Source organism: Macrobrachium nipponense, chromosome 31 (assembly GCF_015104395.2).
Source record: "Macrobrachium nipponense isolate FS-2020 chromosome 31, ASM1510439v2, whole genome shotgun sequence".
NCBI lineage: Eukaryota > Metazoa > Arthropoda > Malacostraca > Decapoda > Palaemonidae > Macrobrachium > Macrobrachium nipponense.
The window spans coordinates 55,271,392-55,293,639 of NC_061093.1; the positions used below are offsets into that span (position 1 = coordinate 55,271,392).

At 44.4% G+C, this 22,248-nt stretch overlaps 1 protein-coding gene across 37 annotated transcripts in view; it reads right to left on the bottom strand.

Moving 5' to 3' along the window:
* The window catches only part of LOC135206982 (C-Jun-amino-terminal kinase-interacting protein 4-like), a 168,526-nt gene that overhangs the window by 18,903 nt on the left and 127,375 nt on the right, over positions 1–22,248 (bottom strand). The gene's annotated exons all lie outside the window — the stretch shown is intronic.

Here is a 22,248-nt window from a genome sequence, read left to right on the forward strand (position 1 = left end):
TACTGTATCTTTGGAAAAAAAAAAAATGGTATACTGTATGTCATGTGTCATAAATAGATGAAATCCACAGAAAATGCAAACAACAAGGAAATCTTGCTATATTAATCAGGGTTACAGTAGGATTTTTGGGTAGCGTAAGGTAGCACAGCCTGTGCTATGAATCCCTGTTGGGTGTATTAGCATGAATAATAAAGTGGTCACCACATTCCTCAATAATTCCATCAGCAAAAAGTTGACTTGTTGAAGTCAATACAGACGATGCCTGCAATGAATAGCCATGGATAAGATACAACGTACATAGGCAAGGTTTGAGCAGTGGCAAGAAATGTGGTGCTGCCGTGACTTACAGTGTCTTTTGCAATCAATTTCTGCAAAAATGTCATGAATTCTTGGGAAGATAGAGCAAAGGCCTATCTGGCAAGGACATCTTGGGGTAGGTTGGTTCTAGATCAAGGTAACACCACCTACTCCAACTTAGGATCCCTCTCCAGTCCAAATCTCCACTCAAAATCCAGTGTACCTCCAAAACAGAACCCTCATTCTGTAGAAATACTGTACAGTGGCTTCTGGTTTTGTCCTTGTCTGTCTGTTCAATTAAAAATACATTTTCCTTGGTTTTGTTAAACACTGCAATTGTTATTAGTGTAAAAGTTGTTTTTGGTACTGTTGCCATAAGAATAACTGACTTGCTGTCTTAACCTGCAAGAACAACACTGGTGAAGAAGAACCTCTTTTGGCATTCTTCACCATATCCTTGGATGCCACAGAAGACAAAACTTTATTTGATGACAAGGAGAGCGAGCCTGAGACCTAATCTCTGCCATCTCCTTCCTTGCAAGTGTCGTCATAGTATACCTTTATCAGAGCAGTCCCAGTTATTGGCGGGGATTCTGTTCTGATGGCTGGCGATAAGCGAAAATTGCTGATAATCGTGTTTCGGCATATCTCCTTTCCAGGGATAGGAGCTATAAATACCTTCCAACAAGACAATATACCAGAAAATTTTTATAGGACAAGAAGCCAAGAAGGAAAAAGTAACATGCTAAGTTACTAAAGTTCTTTCCTACACAAGCAAATACTAGATGCTGGTTGCTATTTATTAAAATTAAATTATTTTCTTTAAAATATCTTAAAATTACTAAAACCCAAAAGAGTGGACTGCAAACTCTTCCTGGCAGTAAAGAGATGTACGGTACATTATGTTTAAATAAATGGAAAACAGGGTCTCACAAAAGGACCATGGGTAACAGTGCATTAAAACTTGTAAAAATCACAATTTTTGAAAGTGAATTGTATTTTTTCTTAACTATACAAACCTGAGGTCCTTTACATAAGGAATTACTTTTGGCATAGCTGGAATTACAGCGGTTAAATTCTTGAAGAAGGTAGTTAGGCAGTAACTACTGTGTGGCAGGCAGGTAGGCCAGCCTGCCCGGATGTAAACACTCCACTTTGCCTTTCGGCCCAGGTTCAAATTGAGGGATGGCATGAGGTGGGCATATATGTAAAGGACCTCAGGTTTGTATAGTTAGGAAAAAATACAATTTACTTTCAAAAATTGTGAATTGTTCCTACACCACGATATAAAACCCTTGGTCCTTTATATAAGGAAGACTCACTGATTGGTGGGAGGAATATGAGTGACCCTCTTGAACTGACTGGAGTTCTACACACCTAGGCTACTCCTCCTGGTTGTAAGAGCGAGGAGAAGTGCCCTGCCTCTGACAACTTGATCAGAGTATAGGAGCTGCATGATCAAGAGTCAGACTTCTGGGCCTTTTAAAAATGAGTGAGGAAGTGTAACTCATCTGAAAATGGGCTGTATAGAATATTTAGAGTCGGAGGCATTAATGCAAAGTTTTGGGAAGGGTTTGCATTATTGTCAGTCTCCTTCCTCCCCTTACTAGAGGACTGCTTCTATGATTCTGATAAGAAACATAAAAAGCTTACCACATCAATCGCCCAACCAGCCAGTTTAAGTTCAATTCCTATCCTCAACCCGAAGGAAGAGGAGTGGAAAGACGAGATGGGGAAGGTGGAGAGGCCAGTCATTCTCGCATCCTTCTTACCTCTAGAGCTGCACACCATAGGCGAGATGCAACTTGTCCTCTTGAAGGAGCCAGGTAAGCAAACACAACCTTGCAAAGCATCCAACCACCCTGGTCCAAAGGAAATGAGGTTCAAAGGACCTGTGGGCAAGCCCGAAGAGAAAGATAAATATGGTCGCAATGAGACCTTATCTATCTTCCTGTCCGACATATTCTTCGGAGTGATGAAATGTACCCAACCACTGGACTATCAAACTGCAGAGAAGTCTCTCAAGGTCTGTTATATTCGGAGAAAGACGTGTCGTCGGACACTTCTGCAATGGCAGTCCGCAGTGGATAAAGACACTGACACCCCATGGTGGGTGTCGATCTTTATGGGCACAGCAACATGCCAATAGGACAAAGTAATGACTGATCTGGATCAACCAATACAAAGTCCACAGCGTAGCTCATGACGATCTCGGACTCTTCAACAGCTGCCGACTGACTGCGCTCAGTGTGAGCTGTCATGCATCCGAGACGTAGTCACATGACACTTGCCTTTTGATGGGTTATGCTAAGAAACCATTCAAATCATCTATCTTGTTCGCCACAGATGTTGGGAGACGAAATGATGATTCTCTCAAGGCATGCGCCCATGAGACGATAATCAATTGCCTTCTAGAGACCGAGGTCCCTGATGGAAAGACAGAAGTTCTCATAGTAGTTGAATCTCAACTAAGGAAAAACATTACTATATGCCTAGTGAAAGACTAAGGGTGAATGTCGGACCTACGTCTTCACAGTTGAATTGAGAGAAGTCAACTCTCAAGATTTTGAACATAGAAAAAGTTCCGTCGATGACACCAACCAGTGAAGACAGCTTTAATCCCTGTTGTTTTACAGAGGACTGAAAATGCTAAACCGCTATTTCATTGCTGTTCGGTGAGAAGTCGGAGTTTGCAATAAAAGCGGAGCATCTTTCAGTAATGAAAACAGGGATTGTACTGCCTGAAGAACCGCTTCTCATGGGCTGGATCAGGGAGGACATTTCTATTTACTTTGGAAGTAGAGCTGGCAGGGCAGGGAACAGGCGAAGTCTTCCGTTATTCATCTACAATTCGGGGTGAACAAAGAATAATTGCACACCTACGAATTACGAGATGTATTTAGAAGACAAACTCAGATTGTCTAAAGAATATCATTCTGCATCACCGCAGCGGCAGATGCGATGAAGCGGAAGACTAGGCTAAAGACTTTTGTTACTGTGAGGTTAAACCGAAAAGATGATAACCAGTCTAGTGAGATATCTCTGTCTGAAAATTCTCGCAACGGCAAAAGGTGATGCAGGAGAGATGGTTATACATGTATGCGAGAATTCCAGCCAATCAAAGACCTAAGTCTGTGATTGCCAGGCAGATTCGAATTGGTAGTCAATCATCGAAGAGGAGGAGAGACAATACCCGACCGAACCATCTCGGAGAGCCAGCCATACTGGCTGAGGCAGGCAGGCTGGCAGGCTGGCAGCACTGTACACCACTAGCTCTCACTAACTTGTCATCCTGAGTTGCCAGGTATTCCATTCCATGAAGGAATGCGTTCGGCTAGAACCATCGAGCGCAAGAAAAATACGCTTGAGCATTTGCATTTTAACCAAAATGGGAGGGAAGAAAACCCTCCTATTCGGTGAATGCAAACGCTGAGGTGGTGTTGTAAACAATACCACTAGTATCTCAAAATTGAAACCAGTAACTCTTGGGAGCCTTGCAAGGCAGTCCCGAGTTGTAGGTATATTAGGAGAAGATACTATTCGTCTCTGTCACATACCCGTAGAGTTAACTACAGTTATGTGCCTACTACTCGGACAATTCAACTGATAACAGAAGCATGTCGCAAGAGAAATATACGTAGAATATTTGTAGATTCACGTACATCGACCTCCAGCCTAAAATCTCTTCCATTCGAGGAACAAGAATAAGGACTGGAAGCCGACCCCTCCATTCTCTAATGAAGAGAGCGAAGGTGAAGTTTTCCCGAAGGAAGAGTTCTACGGTGATAACAGGATACCGAAGACGACTAATTCAAACTGAACTGGATGTTCCCAAAACAGTAGCACTGGAGAGGCATTCAAACTCTTGGTGCTATCCATCCTGAACGTATGGATAGCACCGAATTCCTGAACGAATGGATACTACCGAATTCCTCTTATTTCCTTGTTTATAACAGAGATGTTGTGACACCAGTTTTAACAGACATAATCAAACCTTGTTTCATTCTGGTATAACCAAGAAGTAAAAGGAAAAAAAGAGAGGAGGATTGACTGTTATTGCCCATTCTTCTCTATCCCGGGGGTGACCACGTACTGAGGCAACAGACCGTCAGATCCATTTAGGACGAGCCCTCCTGAGATATTCTTCCTTCAGCAGCAGTACTTCCTTCAAACGCTAGAAATTCCAGGAATTAATGGCTTAGTGAGACTCCCAAGTTCGTAATAACAATTACCGGGAATGTCTGTCTCAACAGTGTTTTTGGAAATTACAGGAAAACCAAAACACTCCTGAGACGCAGAAATTCCAAGGAATTCAAGCATTCGGCGAGATTCCCAATTATCGTAATAACAATTATCAGGATTTCTCATCTCGCCCACTCTGGACTGTGGTCTCGCCCAAGTGTTTGCAGATCGTAGAAGACAAAAACACTCGGAGAGTGCCAAAAATTCCGAAGAATTTTAAGCGCTCGGCGAAACCCCCCAAATTTCGTCAGATGATCATTGGGTGGCGGTCCTCCCTGATTCCCGTAGAAATCAAGGAGGAATGGGTGAATGGGTAAGATCCTTCCTCAACGACGTGGACTTATGTCCGGTAGAACCCGAAGGTACCTCCAGGAACGCAGTCCCCGATGCTGAATCCTACAGAGAGCGCTCTGCAGGATCCCTCCCATTCACGTTGCCATAGGAAGAGAGGGAATGGGGGAGGAAGACTGGACGCTCTCGCTCGCCTTGCCAGCGGGACTAGCAGCCGGAAAAGCGAGTCACGGGCAGCCATCAACCTGCGGTGATGGCTGCTCAGAGTGTCTAGGAAAACGTTACCGTCTGGAGAAAACGTTTTCCCAAGGTCGTACTGTAGGCGAAACGTCTGCCGCCGCCGTGACCGTCGTCTGGGTGGGACTGAGCGTGCACCTGACAGGAAAGAGCCGATACCATCTTCCGATGTGTCCCAGTCCTTGTCGAGGCTGAAACCTCTCAAGAGGACCGAAGGGGAAACCCACACCAGTCTCTGCATGCGCGGTCCAGCGGGACCATCACATGAACAGTGGTGATGGTCACTCCGCGAGTCTAGGAAAGCATCATCATCCTCGCCAGCCCCCACGATCTCCTCCAACCACTTGAGCGTAAGATCTGTTCAGTCCCAAGACCGAACCAGGCTCGTAGGCTCACTCCTGTTCGCCTCGTTCCTCCTGATGTAGCCCAAGGAAGTTGAAGGGACAGGTGAGGGAGGCCTGATGCTCCTACCCTGCCTACCAGCAAAACCAGTAGGCTGGGAGAACTGCAGGCGATCGCCAACCCACGGTGGTGATCGAGCTGCAGCTCTGGACCAGCAGTCTCCTTGCGGATAAGCGCTGGACCGAGGACGGTAGCGTCGGTCTCGTGCGTCAGGGGAGCTGCTACAGCCGTGCGAGCCGTCCAGTCCTGATGGGAGCGACGGTCACGTGACTGATAGCGTCCATTAACGTGGTGAGAGCGAGCATCGTCCTCACGATGCACCACAGTCCCAGAGGCAGCTGAAGCTGTTCCTGGAGACCGGGGGGGGGGAACTCTTCCCAGCCTCGCCACATGAATGGTCTGGTGGGAACGTCACGTCAACCCTGGGTACCGGATAATAGCTGCGCGCGAGCGATCGCCAGTCTGGCAAGAGTCACCTGAGCGACTCTTACTGTCCTTCCGCTCCGTGCCTGAGTCCTGACGGTGAGTGTATTCAGCTGTCTGGACCTTGGCTGCACAGTCACCCGTAGGTGATCATACACTCGGTGACGCTCGCTAGCGAGCGGCCAAGACGATTCCCGTTCCGGAGGTGGGACCTCTGGAGCCAGGAGCGGAGGTACCAGCGGTGGCTGGTACCTCCATGGTCCCCATCTTTTTCTACCCTGAGGAAGGAGAGACGGGCCCCGTTCCCGGAGGAACGAGAGGACCAGCGGAAGACCCACCTGTCTCACCGAGCAAGACAGACCCTTAGAAGTCCCTGTGTGAGACTTCTTGGGGGGGGGCGAGGCCACCTTCTTCTTCCTCGGTTTGGGGGCCTTGGAAGTCGAAGGGGAAGAGGCGGCAGGAGACGATGACGACACCTTCCTCCTCTTCTTCACCAACTTCCTCAGGATGGCAGAAGGTTCTCTCATCCAGGAAGGGCTGTGGTGGCTGCCGAAGCAGCAGGCCCCAGCGCAACCTGGGAAAGAGGACCTGACGGAGGTGCAGTGGAGAGAACGCTTCCTCGAGGAGGATTATGAAACTCTCGCGTCTGCCACCACCGAGACTGGTCAGTTGCGCGAACGTGACTGTTGTCTGGGTAGGGCTGAGCGTGCACTTGACTGGAGAGAGCCGATACCATCCTACGACTCGTCCAAGTCCTCATTGAGGCCGAAACCTCTCAAGAGGACTGGAAGGGGAGCCTCCACTGGTCTCTGCATGGACAGTCCCGCAGGACCGTCACATCAACCCTGGGAACCAAGCAATCACCGGCAAGGTGCGAGTCACCTGAGCGACTCGCTCCTTTCTTCCACCCTGTGCCCGAGTCATGACGGTGAGCGGACTCAGCGTCAACGACTCTGGATGCACGTGAATCCAAAGATTACGTGCACTCGGGGACTCGCGAACGAGTGCCACATGCCCCCTCTTTTACCTTCATCCGATAGTAAGTGAAAGGATGAAGGAGAAGAGAAATTACCATAAAAAACAAAACAAAGGACAAACCTCTGAAATTCCCCTCGGTAATTCCTAAGTGTAAGCGTAAATTTTGGATGAATACATGTCTCGTTACCGGATCAATATCACTCATGTTAAATACATGTCTCGTCCTCACGTTAAATACATATCTCGTCCTCACGTTAAAGGGCAAAAGAATGTAAATAATAAAGATGTTGGCATACCTTTGCCACCAACTCTTACTTAACACAAAGTAGAAAGGCTATCATAAAATGACAATTTGTCCAAAATTGCATTTTTCCTAACTATACAAACCTGAGGTCCTTTTACAATAGGAAGGTACTAGCGGCAGCTGGATAGGTCGTAAGCTTTCGAACAAGGGGTTCGGTAGTTAACTGCTTGTCCGACAGGCGCGCGCGCGACTGGGAGGTAAACAAATCACTTTTGCTTTTGGCCCAAGCAAAAACTGCAGAGTGAGGGGTGGCATGAGGTGGGACTATGTGTAAAAGGACCTCAGGTTTGTATAGTTAGGAAAAATGCAATTTTGGACAAATTGTCATTTGTTCCGACACGGCATACAAACCTTCGGTCCTTTTACAATAGGAAGACTCACTTCTTGGTGGGAGGAATCTGAGTCTTTTGTGAACAGACTGGTGTTCGCCCAACCTTGGAATGCCTCCCTGGTCGTAAGAGCGAGGGAGGGATCCAAGCCTCTGTCCGATTGATCGGGGTGTGCACCGCAGGATCAATGGTCAGACCTCTGGACCAAGTACTAAGAGAGAGGCAAGCGTATCTCTTCATACCAGCAAACAAGAACAAGTTCCTATTTGCAAGAGCAACATAAAGTTATGTTTGTCTCTTGTTGGCATCCACTTCCCCCCCTTGTAGGAGGAAGTGGTGGATATTCGCTCCCATCCCTAGTGAAAGGGATAGGATGGGGCTCTGTCGAGTAGCTCACCGGCATCTCGTCCTTATCCAGCAAGGTGATGACCGTATCCCTCTACCCACAGGTATGAGGGGGAGAAAAAGATAGGAAGAGAAGCCGTCACTCTCTCATTCACTTATCTATTCTTACAGTCACACCAGGACTCGATGCTGTTCAGCCTGCTAGGGTCTGGGTTAGCTACACAACGTGTTGAGCAGCCACCACGGGTCCCAAGGAAAACGATCCAAGGACCTGTGGGCAATATCCAAAAGGTAGAAGGAGGTGCCAGTGGTCTGGTTGTACCAGACCCCTGCCTTCAGTACCTGCGCCACGGAGAAGTTCTTGTGTAACTCGAGGGAGTGTACTTCTAGGTCATCTTGGTGCTGACGAAGAGTCTTCAACACTCAGCCTGGGATGTCGAGTTTCTTCAGAAAGCGCGGTCGCGCTTTCACAGGACAAAGCAGCATCTCCTTCGCATCGAAGGCGGTGAAGTCCATTAGGGAGGGGATTGTGAAGGACTCTAACCGATCGTCAGGAACCGAAGGGTTCTGAGTCTTCGCTACGAAGTCGGTACGAAATCGAGCGTCACGAATCCCCATCCCTGGATGCTTGACTTCGCAGGAAAAGTCATGCAATTACCTCAGAGGAAAAGAAGGGAATGGTCGTATGACCTATCCCTCTTCTCGACTTCGGTGATGTCCTGTACCCATACTGGTCTATCCGTCTGCAGCGAAGTGTCTCACATTCTCCTATCCCCATGCAGTGAAGTTCTTCTCGGTAGTGGATAGGACACCGACACTCAATGGTGGGTGTCGATGGTATGGGTACTGTGACAAGCTATTAAAACGAAGTAATGATTGCTTTGTAACAACCGAACTAAGTCAACAGCGTAGTTCGTAACTGACTCGGGCGCTCTGACAGCTGCCGACTGACTGCGTTTGGAAGGAGGCAAGTTGTCCAAGCATCCGAGCAAGTCACGTGACCTTCGCCTTAAAAGGGTTATGCCAAGAGACTAAACAAATAATTTGTTCGTCACCGATGCCAGAAGGCGAGGTGATGATTCTCTTAAGGCATGTGCCCAACAGGCGAAAGTCAATTGCCTTCTAGCAGACCGAGGTCCCTCAATGGCAAGATATCTCATAGTATAGTTGATTCTCAGCTAAGGAGAAACAACACTATGTGTCGTTGAAGACGAAGGTGTACAGAAAAAGCAACCTACGTCTTCACAGCTGAACCGAGAGAAGGATTCTCAAGATTTCTGAACCTGTGCTACAAAGACTGAGAACGCTGAACACGCGCTATTCATTGCTGTCCGGTGAGGATCGTAGTTGCAATAAAAGCGGAGCGCTTTTCAGTAATGAAGAGACAGGGAATTACTGCCGCTGAAGAACTGCTTCTCATGGGCTGCAACACATTTAGGGCAAACTAGGAAGCTGTCAGGTCGGAGAGTAGGCGATGTCTTCTGACACATCTGTTAATTCGGGGCGAGCAATGAATAATTGCACACCTACGAATACGAGATATTTTGAAGACAAACTCAGATGTCTGCAAAAATCATTCGCATTATCGCGGTGCGATGCAGCGGGAGACTAGTACAGACTTCTGTTACCGTGCGGTAAACAGAAAGATGAAAGAGTCCAAGAGATATCTCTGTTGAAAATTCTCGCAGATGGTCCTTCATTATTGCGAGAATCCCCGTTAATCAGAGACCTAAGTCCATGATTGTTGGGCAGAGATACGGTTCGGTAGTCAATCAAACCAGGGGAGAGAGAGACGTAACCGACCGTGCATCTCCGAGACCTAGCTGATACTGAGCTGCTAAGCCTATCAGGCAGTTCAATACGCAGTAGCTCTCAGTGACTCGTCATCCTGAGTTGCCAGGTAATCCATTATTCCACGAAGGAATGCGTTCGGCTAGAACCATCGAGCATAAAGAATACGCTCGAGCAATTATATTTAAACGAAACGGATTTCGGTAAATACAAAAGCTGATTTGGTGTTGTCATGACAATACCAAGTATCTAAAATCGAAACTGATAACTGCTGGGAGGTTGCAGGCAACCCCGAGTTGCAGTTCAATTAAGATACAATTCGTCTCGGTCACAAACCGTAGAGTTAACTACGGTATGCGCCTACCCCCGGACAATTCAACTGTTAAAAGAATCATGTCGCGAGGGTAATATACGTAGTATATTTGTAGGTTCTGTACCACGACCTCCATCCTAAATTCTTTCCTCTCGAGGAATGAGAATAAGGATTGGAGATCGACCGCCTTCGTTCTCTAGTCAAGAGAGTGAAGGAGAAGTCTTTCCCAAAGGAAAGCTTCAATGGTGAACAGAATACCGAAGACGATAGTTCAAGCCAAACTGGAAGTTCTCGTCCGTTCTTCTCTATTCCAGGTTAATCGCCTACTGTGAGATACTCTTCTTTCAGCAGCAGTCTTCTTCCAAATGCTAGAAATTACAGGAATTCGAGCATAAGCGAGGTTCCCGATTATCGTGTAACAATTATCGGGGATTCTCGCTCACTTTGGACCGTGGTCTCGCCTAAGTGTTTGGAGATCGTAAAAAACTCGAACACTCTGAGTGCGCTAGAAATTCCGTAGAATTCTAAGCACTCTGCGAAACCCCCCCCCGAATTCGTCAAACGATATCGGCTGGTGGACCTCTCGATTCCCGTAGAAATCGAGAAAGGGGCAGGATCCCTCCTCAACGACCGGGGCTTACGTCAGGTAGGACCCGAAGGTCCCCCCGGTAGCGCAGCCCCTAACGTGGGATCTTACAGAGAAATCTCTGTAGGATCCCTCCCCTTTCCCTCGTAGCCGTAAGGAGAGAGGGAATGGGGGAGGAATTGGATACTGGCTCGCCTTCCCAGCGGAACTAGCAGTTGGAGAAGAAAAGGAGCAGCCATCGCCTTACGGCGATGGCCTCTCAGAGCCTGGGAAAACGTATCGTCAGGAGAAAACGTTTTCCCGAGGAGGGTTACGAACTCATACTGTAGGTAAGGGTCTGCCGCCACTGTGAACGTCGTCTGGGTGGGGCTGATCGACACCTGACAGGAGAGAGCCGATACCGTCCTCCGACTCATTCCAGTCCTCGTCGAGGTCGAAACCTCTCAGGAGGACCGAAGGGGTATTCAAATACGGTGTCCGAAGACACGTAGAAACGCCTCTGTCGCAGTAGAGGAGGTGAAGTAGCTTGTTCGACCGGCCAGAACTGAGAGAGCCTTCTTGTCCGGAGACGAGAGACTACCTGGTTCAACACAGTCGGCAAGCTCCGATCGCGGTAGACCCACCGTCGATTTGGGTTTCCTCTCGGGCCCCAAAACGACTCGAGCCGAGACGTGGCTCTGCTGGTGGGAGCGGCGATCCTTCCCCGAGGTCTTTGTGCTGACGAATCAGCGCCATAACCTCGGCAAAGTTCCTCTGGATCTCGGAAGTCACAGCATCTTGCAGAGTAGGACCGTTAAGCCCTTCGAACAAGAGCATATTCCGAGAACCTTCCTCCTAAGAAGGGGGAACAGCGACAGCCCTCTCGGTCTTCTCCATCCACTTGCGCATACGTCCTGGCCGGTCCAAGTACCGTGCCTGGCACGTAGGGCGTCGTGGTGGGATCATGAGGGGCGCACCCCTCACGATCACTCCTCAATACCTCGCTCCTCCCGGTGTAACCCGAGGAGGTTGAAGGTACGGGAGAGGCAGACCTGACGCTCCCTCCTCGCTCGCTGGCAGAACCAGCAGGCTTGGAGGGCTGCAGGCGATCGTCAACCCGCGGTGGCGATCGAGCTGCAGGCCTGGTCGAACCGTCTCGCTGTGGAGAACGGCTGGACTGAGCACAGCGGCTCCGATCTCGAGTGTCAGACGAGCTGGTGCTGGTTGCCGTATCCGATCGCTCTCTGTGAGAGCGACGGTCAGGCGACCTGCAGGCTCCACTGTCACAGTGAGACCGGTGCTTGTCCTCACGGCACGTCACGTCGCTGGTTCCAGCCGTGGCTGGCACCGGCGAACGGGGGGACCTCTTCCCAGCCTCAGCCCGTGGCCGGTCGTGGACCGTCACGTCCCCGGGTAGCCAGCTGGTCGCCGCGAGAGCGAGAGCTGGTCTGGTGAGAGTCGCGTGAGCGGCTGTCACCAGTCTTCCGCCCCGTGCCGTGAACCTGACGCTGAGCGGACTCAGAGGTCTGGTTCCTGGCTGCACGGTTGCTGGTAGGCGACCGTACACTCGGTACCTCCCGCGAACGAGAGGCCGAGACGGACCCTGATGCAGTGGCAGAACCACTGAGACCAGGCGAGGAAGTACCGGTGTTAGCCGGTACCCCTCTGGTCCCCGTAGTCTTCTTCCTTGCGGAAGAAGAGACGTCTTCTTCCTTGCGGAAGAAGAGACGGGCCCCGCTCCTGATAGGAGCAGGAGGACCAGCGGAAGGAACCCTCCCGTCCCACCGAGGTGAGACGGGTCCCGAGAAGCTCCCGAGGGAGACTTCTTAGGAGGGAGGAGGCAACCTTCTTCTTCCTCGGCTGTGAAGCCTTAGAAGTCGAAGGGGAAGAGGCGGCAGCCGACGACGATGAAGAAGATGAAGATGACAACGACGACACCTTCCTCCTCTTCTTCGTCAGCTTCCTCAGGACAGACGTAAGATCTGCCATCCAGGGCGGAGCCGGGGCTGCTGTAGCCGAAGCCACAGGGCCCGGATGCACCTGTACAGACAGACCAAAGTCTGGGGTAGTACCACCACGAACAGGGACGACGTCAGCAGGTATGGGCATCTCAGGAACAGCAGGCACAGCCAGCACAGCATCGGCAGGGACAGCCAGCGCAGCAACGGCAGGGACAGCCAGCGCAGCAACTGCATGGACAGTCAGCACAGAATCGGCAGGTACGGCAGGCAGCACCGGAAACACAGGAGGTGAAGCAGCAGCCAGCAACATCCTGGTACCGGCGGCAGGTCCAGGGGCGAGCTCTAGGGCAGCGGAAGTGTGGTCGCGGCGGCGGCACGCCCCCCTCTCGGTACGGCGAACGGCACTTCACAGCGGCTGTAGGCAAGACTGTTACCACGTGAGGCGAGTACACCAGGTGAGGAGGGACGTCGTCACCTGGAGTCGATATCGTTGTCGTGGTCACCACTCCATGGGTGACCGCAGCAGGCCCAGACATAGAACCGCCGCCCCTGGACACTAGCACGCTCATACCTCACCAAGGTCCACCCTCGTGGCAATAGCACCTGCGGAAATAACAGTAGTAGTGATTAGTGGGGGGGAAGTCCCCTCGCGCGGGGGGGTGAGCCCCACACCGAACGAGCGGAAGACCCCGAATACAATTGTACATCGGGCACCGAGCGCCCTCCCCCGCGCTCGACGGATCGGGCGAGGAGGAGAACCCAGATAACCTCCCCCCCGCACAGCACCCATGTAGTACCCAACAATAATAATAAGAGCCCGAGAGCAATCGTGCCCTCGGCACCGAATGCAAGGGCATAAGGATCAATTCCCTGACTGAGCGGAACTTGAACCAAAATAAATATTGATGCAATCAATAATAAAAGGAATAACATGAAAAAGAATCTTGCATTACGATTCACTTCACAATGAATAAGGGCTCGGAGCGAGCGCATTTGCGCCCTCGGTACCGAGCGCAAGGGTAAAAGGATCCATTCCCGATTATGAACGGAAACCTTGATCCATAATGAATTGATGCAATCAAAATATATATGAAAAATGAAAAAGAATACTGCGCTTGCGATTTCACTTCATACAAAATAAAAAGGGGAAGGATCAATTCCCGGGAAATAGCGGAAACATTGATCCAAGTAAATAATGCAATCTCAATAAAATATGAAAATGAAAAAGAACTGCACTTGCGATTTCACTTCATTCAAATAAAAAGGGGAAAGGATCAATTTCCGGGTAAGAGCGGAAACTGATCCAAATGAGTATTGCTACAATCAAAATAAATATATGAAAATGAAAAAGAATACTGTACTTGCGATTCCACTTCCATACAGAATAAGTTTTCGTGCCGAGCGCATTCGCTCGGCAACGAGCATACAGGTCAAAAAAAAAAAAATGAAAAGGCACTTACTTACGATTTTCATCTACACATTTTCAACCAAAATATAAGCTCGGAGCGAGCGCTCTCCCGCCCTCGGCACCGAGCATACACAATACGAGGATCATTTCTGGGAAAATGAATTCCCGCACTTACGCCCTTCAGTCCCGGCACTCGGGTAATCGGAGGGCGTGGAGAAACCAAGATCCTTTAATTCACAATTGAATTCAATGGAAATAAATATGAAATGATTGTACTTACAAATCAGTTTCACTAGATAAATAGAAAAAGAAAAACACAACCATGCGAAAGCAACGACGATGAAGCGGGCAGAGAGCGATGATACACGTCTACAAGCCAGCAGGCCGAAAGCAAAAGTGGTTTGTTTACCTCCCAGTCGCGCGCGCGCGCCTGTCGGACAAGCAGTTAACTACCGAACCCCTTGTTCGAAAGCTTACGATCTATCCAGCTGCCGCTAGTACCTTCCTATTGTAAAAGGACCAAAGGTTTGTATGCCGTGTCGGAACAAAAGTGGGTTTGTATATTAATTGAATTGATTGAATTTAACATTAATATCAAACACTGTATATACATAATTATTTAAAAAACATAAAGAAACCAAAATGATCCCACCGGGAAAATGATCAACGACCAGTCAGCAAGAGCTCACAAGCACACGTCTTCATCAGAAGATGGCCGAAGGCAAAGTGGAGTGTTTACATCCAGGCAGGCTGGCCTACCCGCCTGCCACACGGTAGTTACTGCCTAACCACCTTGTTCAAGAATTTAATGGCTGTAATTCCAGCTACACCAAAAGTAACTCCTTACGTAAAGGACTGAGGGTTTGTATATCGTGTAGGAACAAATAACCTGTACAAAATTTTACAAATGATTTCATGTTCCAGAATAAGCTACAAAAATTATAAAGTTAAAATGACAAATTTTTAAGCAATTGTTTTTTACATAACTAACAAACCTTCAGTCTAACCATAAGGATAATCTTCTAGTGCCAGCTGGAAATCTGGTAAAATTAAAAAAAAACTTGTGTGATCCAGGGGTTATTGGTATCTGTACCTGCTCATGGGGTATTGGTAGTTCCCACAATGCCTTGGGCATCCTGTGAGCTTATCAGTTAATAAGTGTAAATATTCTTCCGTACAAGATACATTCTCATAAATCGGTTGAAATATAAAAAAATGTAGTTACTGCAAAAAAATTAATACATGCTATTGGCAAGTGAAAATGATACATACCAAAATTTATAGACACCTTGGATCAATACCCAATTTTCTATGTTAGGTTACTATTACGTATTCTTATAATTATATACCAGCATTCACAAGTCCACCACCAAAACCTCAAGTGTAGAGTTACCAAGCAATCAAAGGTGAAGAGGATAGTTGTAACCAAAATGGAAATTGAAAAAAAAAGAAAAAAAAACATACATGACACTCCACTTCCTCTGATGTTCTACACAATATGGTCTGAAATCAGCTGCAATTGTGTTAATATCTACATGTGTTGTAAGCCCAGCAATAAATTTTGTTAGTATACAACATTCATGGCAATTTCAAGTGTCATGCAAATCCACAAAAATATTTAAGCTGAAAGGCATTTCTTGAGAGAAAGTTTTCACCAAACTTCTACCAGGAGATGACCCCAAATAGACCAGAGATAGGATCAAATATTGAAATAATGAAGCGGTAACTGTATGAAATATAACAACAAGCATAGACTGTAAAGACAAGGAAAACTGACAAAATTTATATATCATATACATAAAAGCTTTCACACATATTGCCTCTATAAGCCTAATGAATAATCAAACATCAACGAGATGAAAGTGATGTCAATAAAATTCCTAAGAATAATAAAAATTTTGAACATGTATGATAAGGAGCTCTCTAATAATGACTGTGACTTATTCATATACATAAATACATTAATTATATATACAGTATATATGTACATCATATACTGATTACAGTATCTACATTAATCACTTACCTATTTAAGTGTTAGTCACAAGCAAAAAGGCTTACAACTGACTATGGACTGCTGAACTAAGTAATTTCAGAATTATTCTTTCCTTTCAAATCTACTCTACCACAAAATGCACAAAACAAATTACTGTATTATTCTCTCGTCAAACAAATATGATCTTAACACCTAATTTGCCTTTTGACAGTCAAGCTCCTTTTTATACATCTTCTGTTAATAAAATAAACTTACAATCCTCTGCACATCTTCAACTACAGACTCACAAAACTTAAAAAAGACTATAGCACATAAATGGCAGATCTAGTATTTAATAACAATTTTGTAAAAGTACACATAGTGCTGCCATTTCTAATAATATATAGTATCAAAATAAAGAACTGATCCATTGTTCCATATACTCTCAACAACAATGGAAAAATTGAACAAAGGAACTATGATTTCCCCTAGTGGACTAAAGGATAACTGCTGCCACAGAAAGCAAGGGTATTTGCCTTTTCACGACCGAGTCACAGCAAAGTCTTTTGTTATGCAAGAGCAAGGGACATACATATCTTCCAAAATGACACGGCTTGGCCTTCTCATTCCAAGAATGGCCCTGACAATACTGTACATATTTTATGACAAGAGTTAACGTGAAATTATGCCAAAATAATTTTAAAATGAACAATTGTGAAAATTTAGAGGCATGACATAAACACAACACACAAAGCCTTAACATGGTAAGAATAAAATGTTCCTGATGATATAGGATACTCTGAAGTCTTTTGCTGAGAATGAAGAACTACTTGTGAAGGAAAAGAAAGAAATTGATCTCAATCAGTCATTGCATTACAAGATTTTTTTTTTTTTTTTTTAGTCTTGTAGGCAAATAAAGTATAAAGAGTTTAGAAGAAGGATTACCCTACTGCTAAGAAGTCTGGCAAAATCAGAAGAGTGGCCAGGAGTAATAAGTTCAACCACTTGATAGGTCAATTCTATCCCACCAATCTATAAGGGTCAACATGCAGTGCTTAGTGACTTGTCGTGACTTTTATATGAAGCTGCATGCAAGAGACCCAAGATTTGACCCTTGGTAAATTGAAGAAAAATGGATTCCTAAAATGTTCCATCACTGCAAGAAGTTGTCAAAGCCAAACTATGATGAATTATCAGTAACAAAATATATCCAATACTACTAAACAAAATATGAATATTATGAATGATGATCATTACTGACTGCAGACTTCATGTACTGTGATGTTACTCAGTAATGTACAAACAGCAATAACAACATGGTGACTTCAGTACACGAAAAATTATTCACTGACAGTACTGAGTTATAAAACCAAATATGAAACCCAAGCATGATAGTAACAAGAGAATACTGTATAGTTAGTTTAAATAAAGACAATACTAATGCAAAGCAGAATAGTATTTAGTCCAATTTTGCACAAAATACTGAAACATATCTAGCTAATGAAATGATGTTTTCTCCACTGTACAACATACTTGGATTTCTTTCATTATATCAAAGCCACTAGTATATGCAGTATTTAAAGAACAGGCAGACATTTCTCCAAATTGTCTTCCAAAAAGCTAAAAAGTTTTTAAACAGATGAGATCAAAATACTTGAAACAGAAACACCACCTCAGAAAATTTGAAAAGTATATAAGTTACGTATATGATTATTTGATAAAAAGAAAAAAAATTAGACCAAAGATAAAAACAGGGTGAAGTTTCCTTTCTCAAAGGGGTTTAATCTCCTCAGCTTGTAGTGTTTCCTTCTGGCTAATGATCAAATGAAGATGTTTCCTTCTGGCTAATGATTAAATAAGATAGAAACTGAAAGGTGTCAGCTCAAGGTATTCAAAGCTGTATTCATGACAAACTATTATAGGATGAAGCAAACTTTGGAATTCCTAATAAAACTGTAACTTTAGTCAGAAAAAATAGTTGCTCAATATATCAATTTTATTCTAAAATCACATTTCATTTAAAATTTCATGAGCATTTAAATAAAGGTATCCAAATATCCACATGAAATAAAATCCTGATGTTAGGTTGACGCAAAATTTACAGTCCAAAATTTCATTAAAGAAAGTACAATTCAACTTCAATTACAGCTACATGTACTATGTTTTGTCTTACATTCTAATTTACACTTTACAATATTAATAAATTTCAACCTAATCACTCTCCTCTGTTCATATTCCAGATATCCTCTGCTGTTCACAGTCAATCATAAATTATTCCTTCTTCGTCAATTACCTTTGATTTTCAGAAAATATCAAGGACTTTTATACTACCTTACTCCAATGCCTACTAAACACCTTCGGCCTATTTCATTTCTCTACTTGCTTTGCTGACACTTCTATTCAGATAGAAGGTAAAACTGAACAACTCTCTTATCCGTAATCAACTTAGGTTAGTCAAACTTATTCATATAGTCTGAGCAGATTTTAAACTGCCAAATTTGCTTCGAAGAGCTAAGTTCCACTGTATTTCCTCATCCAAATTATGAAGCGTTGTACAGACTCCATTAAACCTCAGTACTGCATTAGGTAATTATAGTACAGCATCAAATGTCAATAAAAATCTTTATTATTTGCTATATCGTTTAGCTGCTTATTTTACATATCCTGGATGCATATGTAGGTACGACTATCAAAATTGGCAATGTTTTTGTTAGGCCTAACAGTACCATATTGCATGAATACTTAAGACACAATACATTTTGGAGATATTTCTCTGAAACTGAATGATGTAAAAGCAATTTAATACGTTAATACTTTAAACTACATGATAATTATGACGAGCCATAGGTTACTTTATACTGAATTGTTGTTCTCTGTAAACTATGTAAGTATATGTGCTGACTCCAGGGTACTGTATCATGTAGGCTATTTGCCAATATTCATTAGTTATCAGGTGGGGGTGACAGCCCAAATGGTCTGTTAATTTACAGTGTCACTATATTATAATACATTGGAACCTGGGGTTTCATACATACCGTATATTTCGGCGTATAAGTCGACCCTTTAGACCAAAAAAATCATGCGAAAATTAGGGGGTCGACTTATCTAACGGAAAAAAAAGTGAATCTTTATTATTTTGGCATATCGGTACAGGAATCCAGGCTTTACAGTTGGCTAATAACAATGACAGCCTTGTTGAGGTAACTATGTATGTAAATACCAGTATTAAAAACATTTCATACTGTAATACGACAATAATAATACATTAGAACATCCATTACCTTAAATAAAATGAAAAAAATCAAAGTAACTTGAAGAAACCCCAATCGAACAGCAAGTGTAAACATTGCGTAGCCATTTGTTGTACAATAATTATTTATGCCATAGAAGAACCAATGGTCAAGGAATATTCCAACATCATGATAAAATACCCGCACGTCGTTTTAACAACCCAATCAAAACATTAACATGAGTGGCAGTTTGTACATACATATAAACGTAGGCTGTTATGCAGCGTTAGTTAGCGCTTTGTTTGTTTACATTACACTCGAGTAACTTATCTTTCGTTTCGTCATTTCTAATCATATTTGCCGGTATTCATCTTTTATATATTACACAGATTTGTTAATATACCGAGTAAATTACCTGTATTTCTTATGGTAAGTAGAGCAACATATGTACCGTAATGACATTCAGGTTATTTTATATGATACGTTTTACCCTGTTGCTCACATTTTATAGGTCGACTAATATACCCGATATTAGTTAAAATCATAAAAATTTACTTAGAATTGGGGGGTCGACTTATCTTCCGGTCGACTTATACGCCGAAATATACGGTAATCCTTTCTGGAATCTCCCACAAAGTCCGAAACATAAGAAAACCGAAACAATAATTCCCATAAGGAATAATGCAAATACAATTAATGCGTTCCAGACCCCCAAAAATATTAAAAAATAATACACTTTATAGGAAATCAACACAATTTTACATACAGAAAACAATGAGAAATATAAATGTTTTTTTTGTTTGTACGGTGTTTTTACATTGCATGGAACCAGTGGTTATTCAGCAACGGGACCAACGGCTTTACATGACTTCTGAACCACGTCGATTGAACTTCTATCACCAGCATATATATAAATGAATAATGAAATGAATAATGAACATTCAACATCTCTCTTAACTTTATGAAAGACTAGTTAGAGTATGGATGGAGAGGAGGGGAGAGGGAGGAGGGGTTATAGTTTGGAAGGGGAATCCCCTTTCAAAAGGACTTCAGGTATCAAAAATCTATCTGGGGTTACTTCTCTACATTTGTTAATGACACTGTCTGGGGTTACTTACCCTCTTCTTTTTTAGTGGCACTATCTGGGGTTACTTCCCCTCTTCTTTTTTAACTGGCACTAGGACCAGCTTGAGAGTCACTGGACCCCTGTCACACAACAAAACTGTCCAGAGACATTTGTTTCTGATGTCTTTAAAATCTGCTTAAAGTGATACAATGCATTGTCATTAAACATGTTTAGAGACACAGATTGCAATGTCATTGTAAGGATGAAACTTCTCAACAAAATTTTAACATCATTCCACTTGGCAAACATTTCTTTAATAACTGAAGTAGGCACAGTATACCCTCTCTTCCTCCTCCTCCTCTGATTCCTAATCTGCTGTCTGTTGCTATTCCTGCTGAAGGTCTTGCAGCTCTCAGTGGTTTGCTCTTCCCTGTGGGTGTCCACTAACTCTTCCATATCCTTGCCACTAACATCCAAGCCCATGGACTTCCCCAGGGACATAATAGATTCCACAACGGGCATAAGGTCATCAGAGTCAGCCTCAAATCCTTCAAAATCCTTCTCGAGGTAACACTGACCACAATTTTTTTCCAAGCAGAATTCCATTGTCCTGGAAGTCACTCCCTGCCAAGCCTTATCTATAAGACTTATGCAATTAAAGATATTGAAGTGATCTTTCCAGAACTCTCTTGGGGTCACTTCAAAGCACCTTTAACATTGTCTTTGTGTACAGTTTTTTGAAGTTCAAGATGATTTGCTGGTCCATGGGCTGGATGAGAGGAGTGGTATTAGGGGACAAGAACTTCACAGTGATGAATTTAAATTTATCCAACAACTGGTCTTCCAAGCCAGGAGGTTGCACAGGAGCACTGTCCATTACCAGGAGGCACTTGAGAGGATCCTGGAGGTATTTTTGAACCTAGGGCCAAGCACTTCATAGTTCCACTCAATGAAAATTTGCCTTACGACCCATGCCATTTTGTTTGCCTTCCACATCACAGGAAATTTATTTTTAATAACATTGTTTTTCTTAAAAACTTAGGGGCTTCACTTTGAAATCCCCACAGAACAAGAGAGTTAGCCTATCCTTCATAGGCTTGTGCCCTGGCAATGACCTTTCCTCCTGTGGGCTGTAGGTCTTCTTTGGAATTTTTTTTCCCAAAACAGATCTGTTTCGTCACAATTGAAGACCTGTTGAGGGAGGAATCCTTCAGCCTGAAGATATTCCTTTTGAATTTTTCAAAAGAGCCTCTGCTGGCCTTGAAATCACTAACAGCATCACTTATTGCTGGCATTTTCTTACTTAGATCACCATACAACACCCTGGGCTTTTCACAAATGATTGCTTCAGACACATTATCCCCCCATAATTGTTTTTCATTGATCCACACTAACAGAAGCTTTTCAATATCTTCCAGTAGTTGTGATCTCTGTTTCGTTAATGAAGTGACCCCTATCGCAACATCGGCTGCCTTAACTGCATTTTTCTTTGCTAGGGTAGAGCTGATTGTCAACACTGATTGTCGTACATAACTAACAGGACCTCATTCAAACTAGATGGTGTCTACCGGAGTTATTTATTCAAAAGAAAGTTACAAGCTTTCAAGGCCAACCAGTCTTCATTATCAAGTATCCCTGAAATGACCAAAGAGGTAGGCCAGCTGTATATTTGTGTGTGTGTGTGTGTGTGTGTGTGTGTGTGTGTGTGTGTGTGAGAGAGAGAGAGAGAGAGAGAGAGAGAGAGAGAGAGAGAGAGAGAGAGAGAGAGAGAGAGAGAGCGCGCGCAAGGATTAGGCAAATGAAATTCCACATTTTTATTAGAGCTATTACATATTAGGGTAGAATATCTGGCCATGTCACTGTCCAAGGCATTGTTGGCTAGTAGTCTAGAGCACCGTAAGGTAGATTGCAGAGACCAAAGATTTTTAATTTTCTTTATCGGCAATTTTCATTCACTATCAAACCCCCAGGAATGGAGATTTTTTCATTTTGTTCAGATATTCAACCTTACGTTTTTCATGTGTTTTGTAACAATGGAATTCAACTTGGAGAATACTGCCTAATCCCACATAACTTACTTTAAGGACTTGG